Below are 15,700 nucleotides of genomic sequence, written 5' to 3' on the forward strand. Positions count from 1 at the left end.
CCCCCGTGCTTCGTCCAACCCTGATCGCGGTCCTCTTGCTGGATATAACCGCTTTTCCAGCTATACGCACGCGCCTCGTCGCCACGGACGGCCCACCGTCGCGACGACACAGACCGCGGACACCTGTTCGTGCCGGTGTTTCAGAACTTTCGTTTATGTTCGGCTGATCTTGAGAATTTTATCGTCGCATCCTGCGTATTTTTCCTTCTCTAGAGTTTCTGTAGAATCGTACTTTTTCGCGCCACTTTTACCACACGTTGATTAATTCTTAACGATGGACAGTTCGTTTTCTGACATCGTCTTTAGGACGATGGAATATTCGCTGAACCGTAGCAACGACAGAAACGCTACGTACAATACGATTTCAAATAGCGACAGGATCGAGTGTTTTTACGGTGCGGATGACATTTTGAAAATTTGTTGCACCACACGTCCACGTATTTATGAAATGTTTGTACGAGTGTTCGGATACTTCCACCGACAATGTATTATATTTAAAATTGTATTGGCGTTTGTATTAGGTTGTCCGGAAAGTGTCTTTCCTTTACAGACACGTCTTTTACAACAACGCGTCTTTACCATATACAAACATGAAACTTAATCCGTTAAACGTTCTGATTTTTATCTTGATAGAACAAAATGGATCGTACGTAATTCGATAAAATAATACAAAACGGGAAATGTTATAAATCTTATGAAACGAAAGAAACTTTTCGGACGACCTAATACGTACGCTATGAAAGAATAAAGCGATTGGGATCTTTCACGAGCCGCGCCGAAACGTTTCAGTGCGTTTGTACATCTCGGGGAAAAAGCTGGCTGCTGAAACGAATACCCGCGAAATTCCGGTAGGAAATTTCTTTTAGACAGCTGAAACACTCGCACAGTGTTGTGTGCGATAGTGTCAAGTGCGATGAATAAAATGGTAATATCGTTAGAGGCGGATGTATTTCTCGGTACACGCGAGACGTAAGGAAAGTTGAAGCGATATTTTTAAAGAGATTCCAAAGAGATGGATAAGAAAACCAAATTCTAATACACTTACATTAGAAGAAATACAGCACTGGTTACATCAGGGACCTAAAAAGTTGACCATAGACGATGAAATTGATTTCTGTTGTGAAGATATAGTGAAAAATATCATCAATGCAAAGACAGTATTCGATCATTTGGATGTCGTTGAAACGCGTCGTGCAAGGACACGTTGTGATCCTTATGAAACAATTCGTGATGCATTTTTCTTAAATCGTGCTGCTGTTAAAACGGCGAATATACAGGGTAGTTGGTAACTGTTGGTACAAGCGGAAAGGGGGTGATTCTACGCGAAAAAAGAAGTCGAAAATATAGAATAAAAATTTTTTTTTAATTTTTTAAATTCTTCCATCGAGACAACGATCTACAGTGAGATCCGTTATAACGTGCCGCACGCGTACCGAGCGAAAATTCAAAGTCGATTTTCTCGAAAACAAAGCCTCGAACGAAAAATTTTTGTTCTAGATTTTCGACTTCTTTTTTCGCGTAGAATCACCCCCTTTCCGCTTGTACCACCAGTTACCAACGACCCTGTAGATAGAGCATGTAACTTTATGTTTACTAAACCAGAAGGTTTGGGGGAGAATTAGCTGTTGTGCTTTGCAGATCTCTCATGCTGTCCTTCTTACACGATAAATTTTCATCGACGATAATGACGCAAGAATTTGCCAGAAACAATTAGAAACTTCGATTACAACTCGCAAACATCCGTCCGCCTGCGGCGAAAGAAATTCATTTCCAGGTTCCGGAGAAACCGCATTAAAGCGAGCATTTTAATAATCAAACTGGCCGATCTCGTCGAACGAAACGTGATAAGCGAAGAGACGAGAGCATCTCGGACGTTGCTCGAGCGAAGGAAAGTCCCGCGAGACTCCATCGGCGAGCTAATATCGTCCTCGCGTGGGAACCACTCGTTCCGGCGGAAGTTTTCCGCTTTACGTTGTTCCGCTAAATTTCGCGCTCTATAAATTCGACGTTTAGTCGCGTTCGTTAACGAGAACCGTTCGACGTTGTCTTGGTAAACAAGAGGAACGCGATAAAAATCGCGTTAAAAATTGGAGAAAGATGAGAGCGGCGAGGAGGCGAGTGATCGCGGTTAATAAATGTTCACGCGAATAGATGGAGAAAAGCGAAGTAGAAGTTTCCTCTGCCAGCTAAATTTTCCAGCAACCGACATTATCCGACTCAACCACCGCGCTTTACTACCACTTTTGTTGCCAACTATTCACCGACTAGAAACATTTTGCGCACGGTCGTTGCACAAATTTCGAAACTCTACCATCGCACGGATTGCTTTTCGGGGTTGGAAATCCACAGTTAACCTCGACACACGATTCTACGATAGTCCGCGTCGAAACAAACAACTTTCCTATGAAAAATCCTTCTTTGCTTTTGACAATGGTGGAAACGATAGCTCGTAATTTGACCTTAAGGGAATTCCCTCTATCTCGCTGCGATATCTCGAATTTCCCGGCTAACATACCGGGGAATAAAGTACACCCAGACGGACGAACGTAAAATCCCAAGGTTGATTCACATGATAGAAAAGAAGATTAACACTTTGACTGTCACGCCGAAATCACGCGTTTCCCCGAGGACGCCACGGGAGTATTTTTATTATTCAAAGCATACAATGACGAAATAATAATAAATTGACGACGTGAGACAACGTTCTTCCCCAATGGACCGTTTATCTCATTGGTGGCCACGGGTGACCACCGTGGCACCTTGGTAACAGTCGATAGCGACATATTGTAACGAGGCTTCGTTTATTTCGACAAACCATTCGCCTTCGTTGTTTCTTTGTAAGCAAAACGTGCGGAATATATCGTTGAAACGTGTAGAAGATATTAGTAAACGGTATTCGCTCGTTCTATATATAATAGCAAGGTATGTTCACACTTGTAACTTCAATTATACGATTATAAAGCAGCATTTACGATTATTTTCTAAGCTGTGTTTATAATAATATTTATAGATTACCCCTCAAAGATATGCACGCAAACACAGTGCATCGTTAGATGCAAGATTTGTTCTCATTTTTTTTTATCGATGTTCTAATAAAAATGTTTAATCGTTCAATGGTGCACTTTTTATCTCAAAGTATCTTCTATTTTTCGGTTATATTCAAAATTCCCTAACTGTCAATTTTCATTGAATTTTTACAATTGTAAGAAGTTCAAGCCCTCCTGTCACCAATGACCACCATAGCGTCACAGGAGAAACCGTGGCTGGTCATTACGACCAACGTGGCAGTCAAAGTGTTAAGAAGCTCTATTTGACCACGGGACATGTGCGGGCCAGGGCCTGGGTATAAAAGGTAGCTGTTAGTGAGTTGCAAGGCTTTAGGGTTGCCGGCATTGTCAGACTCAAAAGTGTGGTCAACGTTGTCGAAGACTGTCGTCAGCGCGAAAGAGAACCGTTGTGACGAGTTAGTGACGAATGATGACCGCGTGCATATACACTGACAGATTTTGTGTTGGCCTGAACGATATTGACATAAGTCATACAGTTACCAAACCTACTACCACCACATATCTTATATATCCTATAGTATTGTTAGTCGTGATAAAAGTGGCTAGTTTGGCGATGATAAAATACGATATACGCGGCGATGAGACGTTCGGTTAAATGCAGGAGGTGGCCGCCAGTCGAGTTAAAAAGAAGGTAGGACACGAAAGGTGCGACGCAGGAAGTTGCAGACGGTGGACGAAAGAGGTCGGCCATCCTCTGGGCTAGGAGCCGGTTTTGCGAGGTTTTATATTCTACGACACTCTTCATATCCGTTCTATTCTACCGCCATAATGATTCTGCAGCCTTTAAAACTTGGAACGCGAATCGAACGCAGGGAGGAAAGTGCCTAGAAGCTTCGCCGTTTCTGCTCGAACCTTCTTTACGAGCAATTCCGTCATTCGTGTACGTACGACGGAGCTTTCGTGCGAATAGCTTTTACAATCCTGAGAATTTTATAGGACCCGCGCGTGTTCCACTTCAAAGCTGCACTTTAACTTTAATTTCAGTAATTAACACGGCTGAGAAAGGGATGGATACTTGCACGTTGCATATCGAAAGATACGTCTGGTCGATCCTAGAAATTTTATTTTCTCTTTTAATTTATCTTCGTCGTATGGTTTTGAATGATAGAATTCCGTACATACGTAGATTATATACCTGGAAAATCGACTCGTGAAGAACGTGGCATTTCACTATTTTATAAAACGATGTAATTTCAAATCGCGGTATTCAGCTGTAGTTGTCGTCAAAAGACGTAATTTCACGTCGGTGGTCGGCGAATGCGGTAAGTACAAAGGAGTTGTACGCGAATTTACCCTTTGACGAAATCTAACGATAATTATATGTACGTGTCGCTCGATCCTTTATACGATATCGCGCAACGATGAATCCACAAATACCTTACATTTTCCTCTTTACAATTTCCCTCGTCCTTTGTATCTCAACGTGTTTTTCGTTACCAACGAACCGCCAATCATCTCCTAATTTTCTCTAAAAAGGAAGACGGCTACGATTCAAAGTTATAATATAAAATCTGTACAAAAACTGATCGTCGAATACGAAATATAACGTGTACGAAATATCGTGATTCGTATCGCGGTGTCATTTTGTAGAAGCAAAATCGACGTTAAGCGCGTTACACAGTTAAAGAAGAAACATGCAAATTCGGTAACAGATATAATACAAGAGTTAACAACCACCAAAACCCATTAGTTACCCAATCACATGGCACGACGGATCAGATCCGCAGACTAAAAAGACAATACCTTTTAGATTGAAGCATTAGATTCAACTAGAATCAAACATACTATAAACTCTTATAATCCAAGTTACAGTAGCACGCTAAAATAATTTTAAGATAATTCTCGATAAGAATTGATTGTAAAAAGTCTACCAAATAAAAAAAAACACGTTACGCGTTACGTGAAGCTGGAGATTCCCTAAACGTGTACCGATTAATCTAAACGTAACGTAAAATAAAAAATGTCTCCTGATTCCTCGTGTTACGTTTACTCTCTTCTTCGTTTAGTAGCAAAGAACCATTTTACGCCAACTATCGTCGCAATTTCGAATTATAACGTTGCAACCGGAAAGGAAGAAGCGAGGAGCAACAAGTTCCTCGTCGACTTTCCGATTGTAGCCAGGCCTTTGAGTTGCTCTGGCGCTCGTCGATCGCTTTATTTCTTCATTAAATCGATCTAATTAGGATAAAAGCACTCGAGCCAGGGTCTGCAGAACAAACAGGTCCGTGCAAAAGCGGGCCAGACCGTATTCCGGAATATAATCACGCTAATGCGAATCCTGCGAATCTCGATAAAGGTGAAATTGCAGGAATTAAACGTCAACTCGTAGAGAGAAGAAAACCACTAGAGTTCGGCTAGTAGCGTCAGCTCTGTAATTGCTGCTCGTGTATCAGCGCCGAATTCTAATCGAACGTCCCGCTCGTTGATAAATTTACGTTAGGTCGAATCAACGTTTGGAAAATTTATTTTTCCACGTAATTTCTCTACTTTCCCGTTATAGATATAAATTACGTATAATAACGTGAAGCGTATTCCGACGAATACTATATAACGTTAAATACGTTTGTTACGATGAACAAGTTATGATATCGTGTGTACAGGGTGTACCGTAATATTAGTGTTAGAATTTAATCTTAAAGTTAAGATAAATAATCTGTGGAAGACGCGATGTTTATTTTGAAATAATATTAGGTGATATTTGTTAAACAGAATTACGGAACCAAATGTATTTAAGATATAAATGAGTGATATGATGTAATTAACAAAGTGTACAGATAAAGAATTTATGGATTGTTGACAGTTGGCCAGTTACTCTCAGACTGTCTGTACGTAGTGACCCATGGTCCCTTAAAAGATTCTTTTTTTTTTATTTATTAATATTTACAATCGATTCTCGCATTGAGAATTTTCAGTAATTTTTTCTGGCGTGACGCAGTGACATGGCTAATTATTTATAACAAGTTAATACTTATTATAGATGAGTATAATTTATAAATAAGTGTTATAAATAAGTAAATATTACTTAATATAAATATCTAATTAAAATTAGTGTTTAGGTCTAACGGGTAGTGTCTCTTCAGCCTGCGGATCTGGTCCGACATATCAAGTAGTCCAGTAATTAGGGGGTTTCGATGTTTGTTGACTCTTTTGCTATATCTGTCGCTATATTTTTCTATTTCCTCTTTGACTGTGGGTATCTCGAGGTCGCGATGTATTAGTTTGTTGATGACATACCAGGGTGCATTTATAAGGGACCTTAAAGGATTTTGAACCCCACTCTCTATACAGTAGTGAGTATGACCTGTGTAAGTGTCCTGTTCAAATGCCAGTGTAGATGCCTGTATAAGATTATTTGTGTCTATGTGTGTAATATCGTTGTACTCCAACAATTATGTGGTCCGAAAAGTGTCTTTTTCTAACAACAGTGCAGCTTCATACAAACGTGAAACCAAGTGCGTGAAATGTCGCGGTGTTTATCTCAACAGAACAAAGAAATAATGTAAAATGACGCATGTTGTGCGTCTATTATTTCCTCATAAAACGAAAGAAACTTTTCGGACAACCCAATACGCGAGACCCGGTTCAGTAGCGGACAGCAGACAGAAAAACAATGAGAAAAGTTCGCGCGTATAAGCATACGTCCTATCCGATCTTCTTCCAAAGTTGTGGCCATTTTATCTCGTTTTATGCTCGAAATGGTCACCTTCGGTCTGCGTGCAAATTCGCAGCGCGCATATCAAAGAAATTCCGCGATGTTTAAAGAATATTCCGGATATTCGTCTAATTTATTGGCAAACTCGTTGTATACGCACGCCAAGTACTTCGACACTGACAATGTGCATCGAGCAATGTGCATTGTTTCCAAGTAGCCCGAGAAATAAAAATCGAACGATGTATTGTGTTGGCAACTAAGAGATTGCGGATTATGTCACTAAGTGGTAATGAGAAAATCCGCAATCACTTAGTTGCCAACCCAATAGAACAGAACTCGAATAAGTCGAAATGAAGCGCGGAGAAGGAGCAGGTTGCAGGCAAATAGACCCTGGTACAATGGATTTTTCTATTTATAACGAAATCGCGAGGGTACGCAGTTGCGGACTATCGAAACACAAAAATGGCTTTAACTTTGAAACAGGGTCGAATAAGACACACGTTCGTACCAACTTTTCTCTTCTTTCGTGTCTGTTGCTCGCTCCTCGGCTGGCTGCCACGTATCACGATACACCCTATATATTATTACATTTGCCGGTGAAAGGTTAAAGCGAATCTCATTAAACCACGCAACGAGAAATAAGTGTAACGAGAAACCATCTCGTTAACGAATTAACGAAGCAAAATAAAATTGCTATTTAACACGAATCACGCGTAAATCTGAAATTAATGCGAAAGCTACCACGCGGAAGTTAGGTCGTTGCAATCTGTTGGTATAATGACGATCGTTATAACCAAGAGACAGTATTCGTTCACAGTCAAACGATTAAATGCACAATTTCCCTCTCTCTGTCTGTCTGTCTATCGTGAGAGACAGAGTTTGATAAGTGCCGCGAGCAAGAGATGCGGAGAACTTCGTGTTTAGCATGTCCCGCGCGAATCACGTGCTTATAACTCACTTGACGCTGATTGAGTTACGCTTAACGTGCGTGGCAATCATTGCGCTTACTGTAGACTTTACGTCGAGGCTCGTCGTCGTTCGGTAACGTTCATCGATCCTCCAGTTTGATCAGATTTTATGGTGTCCTGGATAAGTTTCTCGGTGGTTTGTCCTTGCGATAACAGTGCAAACCTTGCATAATCTTATGAGGAAAGTTTTAAGAGCATGGCGTTAGAGCATGGCGTGTGTTGCTTCCGTGATTCTACACTTATAAGTAGAAGCGATAGAGCTTGGATTACTATGGTGGTTATCATCGTAGTTGGTGGTAATTTCGATCATTGGCGTAAACGAGGACGAGTATATCTCTTGGCGAATAATTCGCACAATTTCCTTTCCAAATCAACTATTTTTCGTCCTCCTAGTTCTTAGATTTTCCATGCCCTTGATATTTTTATACGAATCTACGTTTTAGTAGTATTACTATTTAGTATTTTCAGTATTAGTATTGAGGTGTAAGTATAGTATTGTACTGCCGATTTTCTTCTGTTTTTGATACGTAGAAGAAAAATCGGACTGCAGTCGCCGGGATTCGAACCCGGGTCCCGAACGTTCGTAACCTAAGGCGTTAACCACTGCGCTGCCGTCGTCTGACACTAGTTAGTGTCGAGTGGTGGTATTTGCCATTGAGTGTCGCCACAGTATTTATAGCATATATATGGTATTTTATAGTATATATTCAGTTTTAGTATTAGTATTTAGTATTATCAGTTTTAGTATTAGTATTACGAATACAAGTAAAAATGGAATTTAAATTTGAATTTAAAAACCTACGAAGTTCCGCTGATGAGATTCCAATTAGAAATACTAAATCATCGGTTGTCCGCAAGCGATCGATCTTCCGCATCACTCGTGTCATCTAAACGGTAAACCGGTAAAGCAGAGAAAAGTGAGAACCAAATACAATTGGAAGCAACGAGTAGGCGTGGCGCGAATTAAAAATTAACAAAAAAAAAAAAAAGAAAAAAAGACTTGTATCATTTAATCGAAACGAAATTGTTCACGGTTAGCGTAAATCAGCGAAGCGAGCGTACTTTGGGCAACTGCGGGTCGGGAAACACTGGAAAAGGAAGAAAAAGAGACGCTATGTAACGTATGCAAGGGATATAAGATAATGGGATCCTGTGTATGCAACGTAGGAGATAACGATCGTTGGATAATAATAAAGTTTCAAAATTCCGTGGAATTAAGCGAAATTTAGTTACGTGCTTTCGCGATAGTCTACAAAATGTAACAGCTTGTGTAAATTACGTGCAACGTGTGACATAGTGATTATAACAACAATAATAATAATAATAATAATAGTAATAATAATAATAATCTGACCGTATTGCGCGTAAAAAGAATTACTCGCAGGTGGCAAGATAAAACACGGATAAAGTGGAATGTAAAAATAGGATTGAATTTTACGAGCTCTCGTAATACCTGACTTTACACCTTCTCACAAAAAAAATACACGCCTGCTGTCGTTATGTTCTTCCCAAATAAATTCACAATTCTCAAAATTCGACTCGTTACAGAGTTTTACGTTTCCGTAAAAATTCGATCATTCGACCAGGCAGCTAATTCTACGTTAAATGTACCACCGACACAGAAAAAGGAAAGACAAGAAGATCAAATAGAACGTGTATAGCATAGGGGCTACTACATACACAGAGGCGTATATCGCGTATGTATAATAGGAACGTACAGACACGATGGAAGCAAACTTCGGTTAAGCTTTGCACTGACAAGGAGGAAAAAGCAGAAAACGAAAGACGAACATCGACACCGACGCGACACAGGCGAACATCATAGGCGTGTAATCGTTGAAACTATCCAACTACACCTTCCCTAACACCTTGGTTACGCGTCGTTGAACGAAAAATCTCGTCGAGAAAGACCTGCACACACGATCCTCTTACTTTGGTAAGAAATCCTCTCCGCCCGAAGAAAACTGCAATTTGTACGGAGCACACGATTACGTACACAGAGAGAATGCTTTTACGACGCACGGTTGACATCCGATTCGTCTCTTTCTGCAGATTTCCCGACGGGAATGTTTATAGGCGATCAACGAAATCCGCTACTCGGCCGAACAACCTTACGAACTGGTATTTTTGTGACAGATAATCGATGCCCTGTCCACGCCTGATTTTAGTCGGTCGAAAAATCGCAGTTCATCCGGCGAAATCGAATATCGGCAGGGGATGAAATCGCGCGTTACGTATGGACCGTGAAATTGTTCCGAATCGACGATGAAATCGTGCCCGGGCCATCGTGCTTGTGCCATTTCAAACATGCTTTTTCTATGCAGTTGTGTCTCTGTGTTTAAAAACGTATCGGTATGAAATAAATTGCAGTCGTTTAATATAAATGGAATCTGCTGTTCCGTTGTTTTACACAAATTTTCCACTTTCTTCCTCGTGTTTTGTGGCTCGATTTTTTCATCGTACGATGTCACCATTTGTTTTGTTACTATTGAGATGTGTATTGCAGCATCGTGGACGAAAGGCCTAAAAGATATCGGGTAAACTTATAAAGGGTCTAAGAAAAGACAAAGGGATGCTGGAACAAGCAGTGTCGGTGAAGAAGCCAGAGAGTGTGAATCGAGAAGTCAGATAGTGCGAGTCGCGTTGTCGAGAGAGTGTTGCCAATCCGCGTGAGAGAGAGCGTTGGATCCGTTGCGACGAGAGTTGCGAGTTAACTCTTGAGTTGTCTAGATTATAGCACGTTATTGTGATTAGTTCACGTTAAACAACCATCGTTCTTCTCTTCAATCAACATTTGTACAATCCATTTACTATAAATAAATCATCATCATCGGTAATAATCGAGAATAATACAAGGTGGTTGGTAACTGGTGGTACAAGCGGAAAGGGGATGATTCTACGCGAAAAAAGAAGTCGAAAATATACGTACGAAAATAATATAAAAGAAAGACGTCTATTATTTCCTCATAAAACGAAAGAAACTTTTCGGACAACCCGATACTTCGTCCCGTTTCGTTCTTTGCCAATTTGGTATCCGTGTTTGCTTAAATATCCTGTCGTCACTCCGCTGTTTCTTCCACCACAGTTCCGTCTTCTCCTTTCCGGCAAAGCATCTTCCCTGCGATCTTCCTTCAGCCTCTCTTCGAATCTAACCGCTCTGAATGCTTTCATTCTCAGCTTTTCCCTCTTATTGGGTTGGCAACTAAGTGATTGCGGATTTTATCAATGGGTGGTATTGACAAAATCCGCAATCACTTAGTTGCCAACCCAATAGCTGCGCTCGGGAACGAGACGTTCGAACGTCGTTCTATCCCACAACAAGTTCAGCCAGCGTTTTATTAGGAAATACGTATAACGCAGTACTTTAATTTCCTTCGAAATTTTCTCTGTTTCCAATCGTTTGGGAAATATATCGTCGCAACAGGCTATGCAGAATACCGTGCATATTCCAATGAATTGGTAACAGAAGTCTTTGAATTTGTATTTAAAGAAAGACGCGTCTTGTACGTTATTTTCAGCACATATTCATCTTGTTTTTGGTAGCAGATACACTTGCACCGCTTTTCGCTACCATTGCTCGTACTCGTCGCGTTTCAATGCATCGCCAAGACAAAAGTTATTTTTCTTTTTCAGTGGAACGTCGGTCTGTTCGTGTTCTTTTAGCATTTACAAGATCTTTCTTCTTTCTTCTTTTTCTTCTCTTTTTTTTCTGTTTCACGGAAGGAGACTTTACACAGGAAAAGGGACGAGACCGAAGAGTCGTTGAAATTCGCGTTTCCAGACGCAATCGGATCGCACGGAAGCCTCTTTGGTCGTGCGATTCTTGTCTGGAAAATGACGTAGAGTGGATGGAAACGACGAATCACCACGAAATATTCCATCTGGCTGACAGTTCGCAATGAAACCGATGATTCTTCGTCAATTTGTGGTTCCATCAGTTTGAAAGCTTTCAGACCTTTCTCTCCGCCGCGTACAATCTCTGCTTTCTCTCGTTTCCACGAATAACGAAACTGACTGCGAGCTTTTCGCTCTTTCGTAACTGGAAATTTCGTCGCCAGTTTCGTAACTTACACGTCCCAACTAGCATCTTATCCACTGTCCATTTCTCGCCTTCTCCGGACAAACAGTTTCAAAAATTCACTGCCACTTTATAATCCGACAGAAAGCGCTTTCCCCATTGTCTTCATATTCTTGCCACTGCTATCGTGAAATTTGTCGCAAGTGGTGCATTTTTCCGTACGATAAAGCGACGAAGGTGGAGCACTCGAAAATATGGAACGCTGATACAAATTCACCGACTACGTATAAATGTGATTTTTATACAACACACATACATATAAACAGTCGAGAACCATTTGTTGCGTACAAAAAGCGAAACTCGGCGAAAAGTGGACGTAGAATATTTACACGTCGTAAGCCGTCGATGTAAACGCAACTCCGCCACGAGTGCTCTCTCGTGTTACTTGAAATTATCCGAAAAGTTGCAAGTAGCTGGCGCGATCGACGAATCACACGGCGCAGGATGTTTAAAAGGCGCGTTAAAAATTTTCAACACGGCGAGCAATTCGATCTCAGCCGGCATGGAAAGCTAAACCGGGCATTTTCACTCGGCAGGAACGCACGCTGGTCGTGAATTTCTCATCGATCATCGCCGACGTCGGGACGAGAAACGAGGCTTTTCCAGCATTCCGCGTTGCTTGTTCTAACACGCGTAGTCCGTAAGATGGAATCCTTCGAGCACGTCGACTTTTCTTCGCCGAATAACAACTTCGACTTTTGACTTATTGCGCGAACCTTATCGTACACTCGTGACGAATCAAAAGCACGCGGTGAAAAGACAGACGGTGAATTATTTACTCGTCTGGTCGATCTGACTGGCAACTTTTATTTCTTTTCTTCTGTTTTTTTAACTTTTTTTAGTAACTCGTTCAACGAGCACAGGATCCTTTGCTATCGGCTACACAGGCACACGAAGGATGAAACTGAAAAGGTCGAGCTACGATAAATCTCAAGCTACGATTTTCACAATCTGCTTTGCGTGGAAGGTATTTTTGGAAGGTCAGAAGGTGTTTTTGAGAAAAATGCCTCTCAGCTTTCGACGATCGGCCATCGATTTCATCCTACGTCACAGTGTACAAACACCGTTACGGTTTTTTTTATTTCATACGCGCACAGATGAACTGTGTTTGCACTAGTTGGCAGCAATTGCTTGATGATCGAGCGAAAGTTACGGGTACGCCGTTTTCACCCAACGTGGCAATATCGTACGAACGATCCGACTGCGCCAACCAACTTGTCAACCGACAGGTTTGTACAAACCGAGCGCTACCAGAACTCGAACCTACCTGACCGAGCCAGAATGAGCAAAAGCGTAATTGATCGATAGAAGTGCAGGTGTGAAAATAACTGTAAAATGTATAATGAAAGGTTTTCATAAGACGTTGCGTTGTCGAGAGAAATAAATTGGAAAATGAGTGGCGCGCCTGCGCTAAACCACTTCTGAACCAAACAGATGCAAATTTCATTTTCTCGAGAACGAGACCTTAAGGGGAAAAATTGTATCTCACGTTTTTCGCTCATTTTCCCACGTGCAATAGTCTCCCATTGCTCGTTTACCTGCACCTGGACCCTATAATTAGCCAAATTTAAATATACTTGACAAACGTTCGAGCTGTCGATTTGAGCCGTTTTTGATCGAAAACAGAATTCGGAAGAGTTTTATTTAATATTTTTGTCTTGCCATTTCACGCGGAATCGACTCACGTGACGCTCTGTATACGAATAGTCGAATTTTCTCATATTTTCATCTAAATATTAGGTTGTCCGAAATGTTTCTTTCGTTTTATAAGGAAATAATAGTTACACAGGGTGGTTGGTAACTGGCGGTACAAGCGGAAAGGGGGTGATTCTACGCGAAAAAAGAAGTCGAAAATATAGAATAAAAATTTTTCGTTCGAGGCTTTGTTTTCGAGAAAATCGACTTTGAATTTGCGCTCGGTACGCGTGCACTTTATCACGTCTCGTTATAACGGATCTCACTGTAGATCGTTGTCTCGATGGAAAAATTAAAAAAAAAATTTTTTTTAAATGTTTATTCTATATTTTCGACTTCTTTTTTCGCGTAGAATCACCCCCTTTCCGCTTGTACCACCAGTTACCAATCACCCTGTATATATTTATATATAATAGTTATAATTATAATTATTTTATAAAGAAATAATAGAAATGTTTTTTGTTTTATATTAATTTATTGAATTATACACGAACATAATAATCGAAATAGAGCGAAATGGATCACATATAATTCAATAAAATAATATAAAACAGAAATTGTTGTTCGTCTATTATTACCTTATGAAACGAAAGAAACTTTTCGGACAACCTAATACTTGCGAAGGCAACCGCATAATCGAGCGATCGATATTTTTCAAGCGCTTTTCCCATTCCTATATTTTCTTTTTTCTTTTTTTTCGGTTAACCGGTTAAGTTTGCGCCAACGATTGCAGGATGTGAGCAAAAACGAAAACGTAGCGCGTCAATCCTGCGGCTGTTTTTCCGCGCGCAGTCGACTCCCATTGAAAATTCCTGTTTCAATTTTAATTCGTCCGCACGGCCGACGATGTTTGTAACGTCCGCCAGTCTGATTGCTGTCAATATTAACCTACTTATGTTTGCGCGGGCGTCATCCGTTTCGCGAAATCTCCGCTCTAATAATCGATCAGAGTCCGACTCGTCCCTGGTGACACGCGGAAATGCCCGAAATTTCAGAACACCGCTGATGGCGATTCGATTTCCTCCCTTGTGAATTTTCCAAAACGAAATTCCGATATCGGCGGAACGCGAAGATATCGGCGAAAATTCGAAAAAGTTTGCCGACGTTCGCCAAGTGAAACGTTCGAAATTGCTTACGACCGAAGAGAATTTTTCTGCGGAAATTACACTTACCGAGGGAATCGTAGTATTTCCTTATCTTAATTTCACTTAAAGTTGCTCGCGACTATACACACGCTCATTTTCCTATTACCTTTATCTGCTATCTAATTTTCGTTTCAATCAATTTATAGATGACACACGCGTGATACGCACGTACAAGTAATTGCATTATGATAAATTATATTACAGGTATTACTTTGTCCATAATTATCACGCGTCATTATATTCTCACAAAATAGAATTCTTTTGAATAATCTATACATAGGCGAACACATAACAGAAAAGAACTATCAGAAACAATTAATTGATACTATTGAGATATGTGTAATTTTGTGTGCTACATTAGATTTGCCGCGTAGTAGTGACACACGTATGCGAGTATGAGTGTGTGAAGTATGTGCGTGCACAGCGTCTCGTAAAACGGATGAATGCGACTGTTCCGTTGGTAATGTGGTAAAGAAGATGGGGAGATAAAGAGAGTGGTGAGACGCGTGCAAACGCGTATCGACGAATATCTTGTAAATCACATATCAAATAAATGTGAAACTATTTTGATATCAATCCTAAGTGTAATGTAAGTGTTCCTATACATTTATTTCGGCGATTAAAATGCACAATTCTCGTCAGAATTAATAGCCGATCGAATGAAACATAAAAATGTACAGCAGGAAAATTGGGATGGTGGTAATAATGGCGTGGTTAATTCTCCATTTCTCGTAGTTCGAATTGCGATGGGATACTTTGTTCGCTTTTTACGTCCATTGATAAAAACTAACGTTATAGATTTCGATATATTCCGAGAGACACGCGAAATGTTTGCTTTTCTTGCTTTTATTACAGATCCGAAGTACTTTTTACTATTTCTAAGCGTCGTAAAAATAATATTTATAAAGGAAATTCACGAACCTAGTTTCATTGGAATTCTCAATGACGAAACTTAGAAAAGGCGAGAAGTTTGTCTACCGTCGATCATCGATCAGCGATAATTCAATCGCGTAGAAGATACGAGCGATTCGTTGAGATACTCGTCGAGTAAATCTGCGCAAACCAACGAACGTGGATAACCGTTCACGCGTCGA

The sequence above is a fragment of the Bombus huntii genome, chromosome 6 (genome assembly GCF_024542735.1).
Source record: "Bombus huntii isolate Logan2020A chromosome 6, iyBomHunt1.1, whole genome shotgun sequence".
Classification (NCBI taxonomy): Eukaryota; Metazoa; Arthropoda; class Insecta; order Hymenoptera; family Apidae; genus Bombus; species Bombus huntii.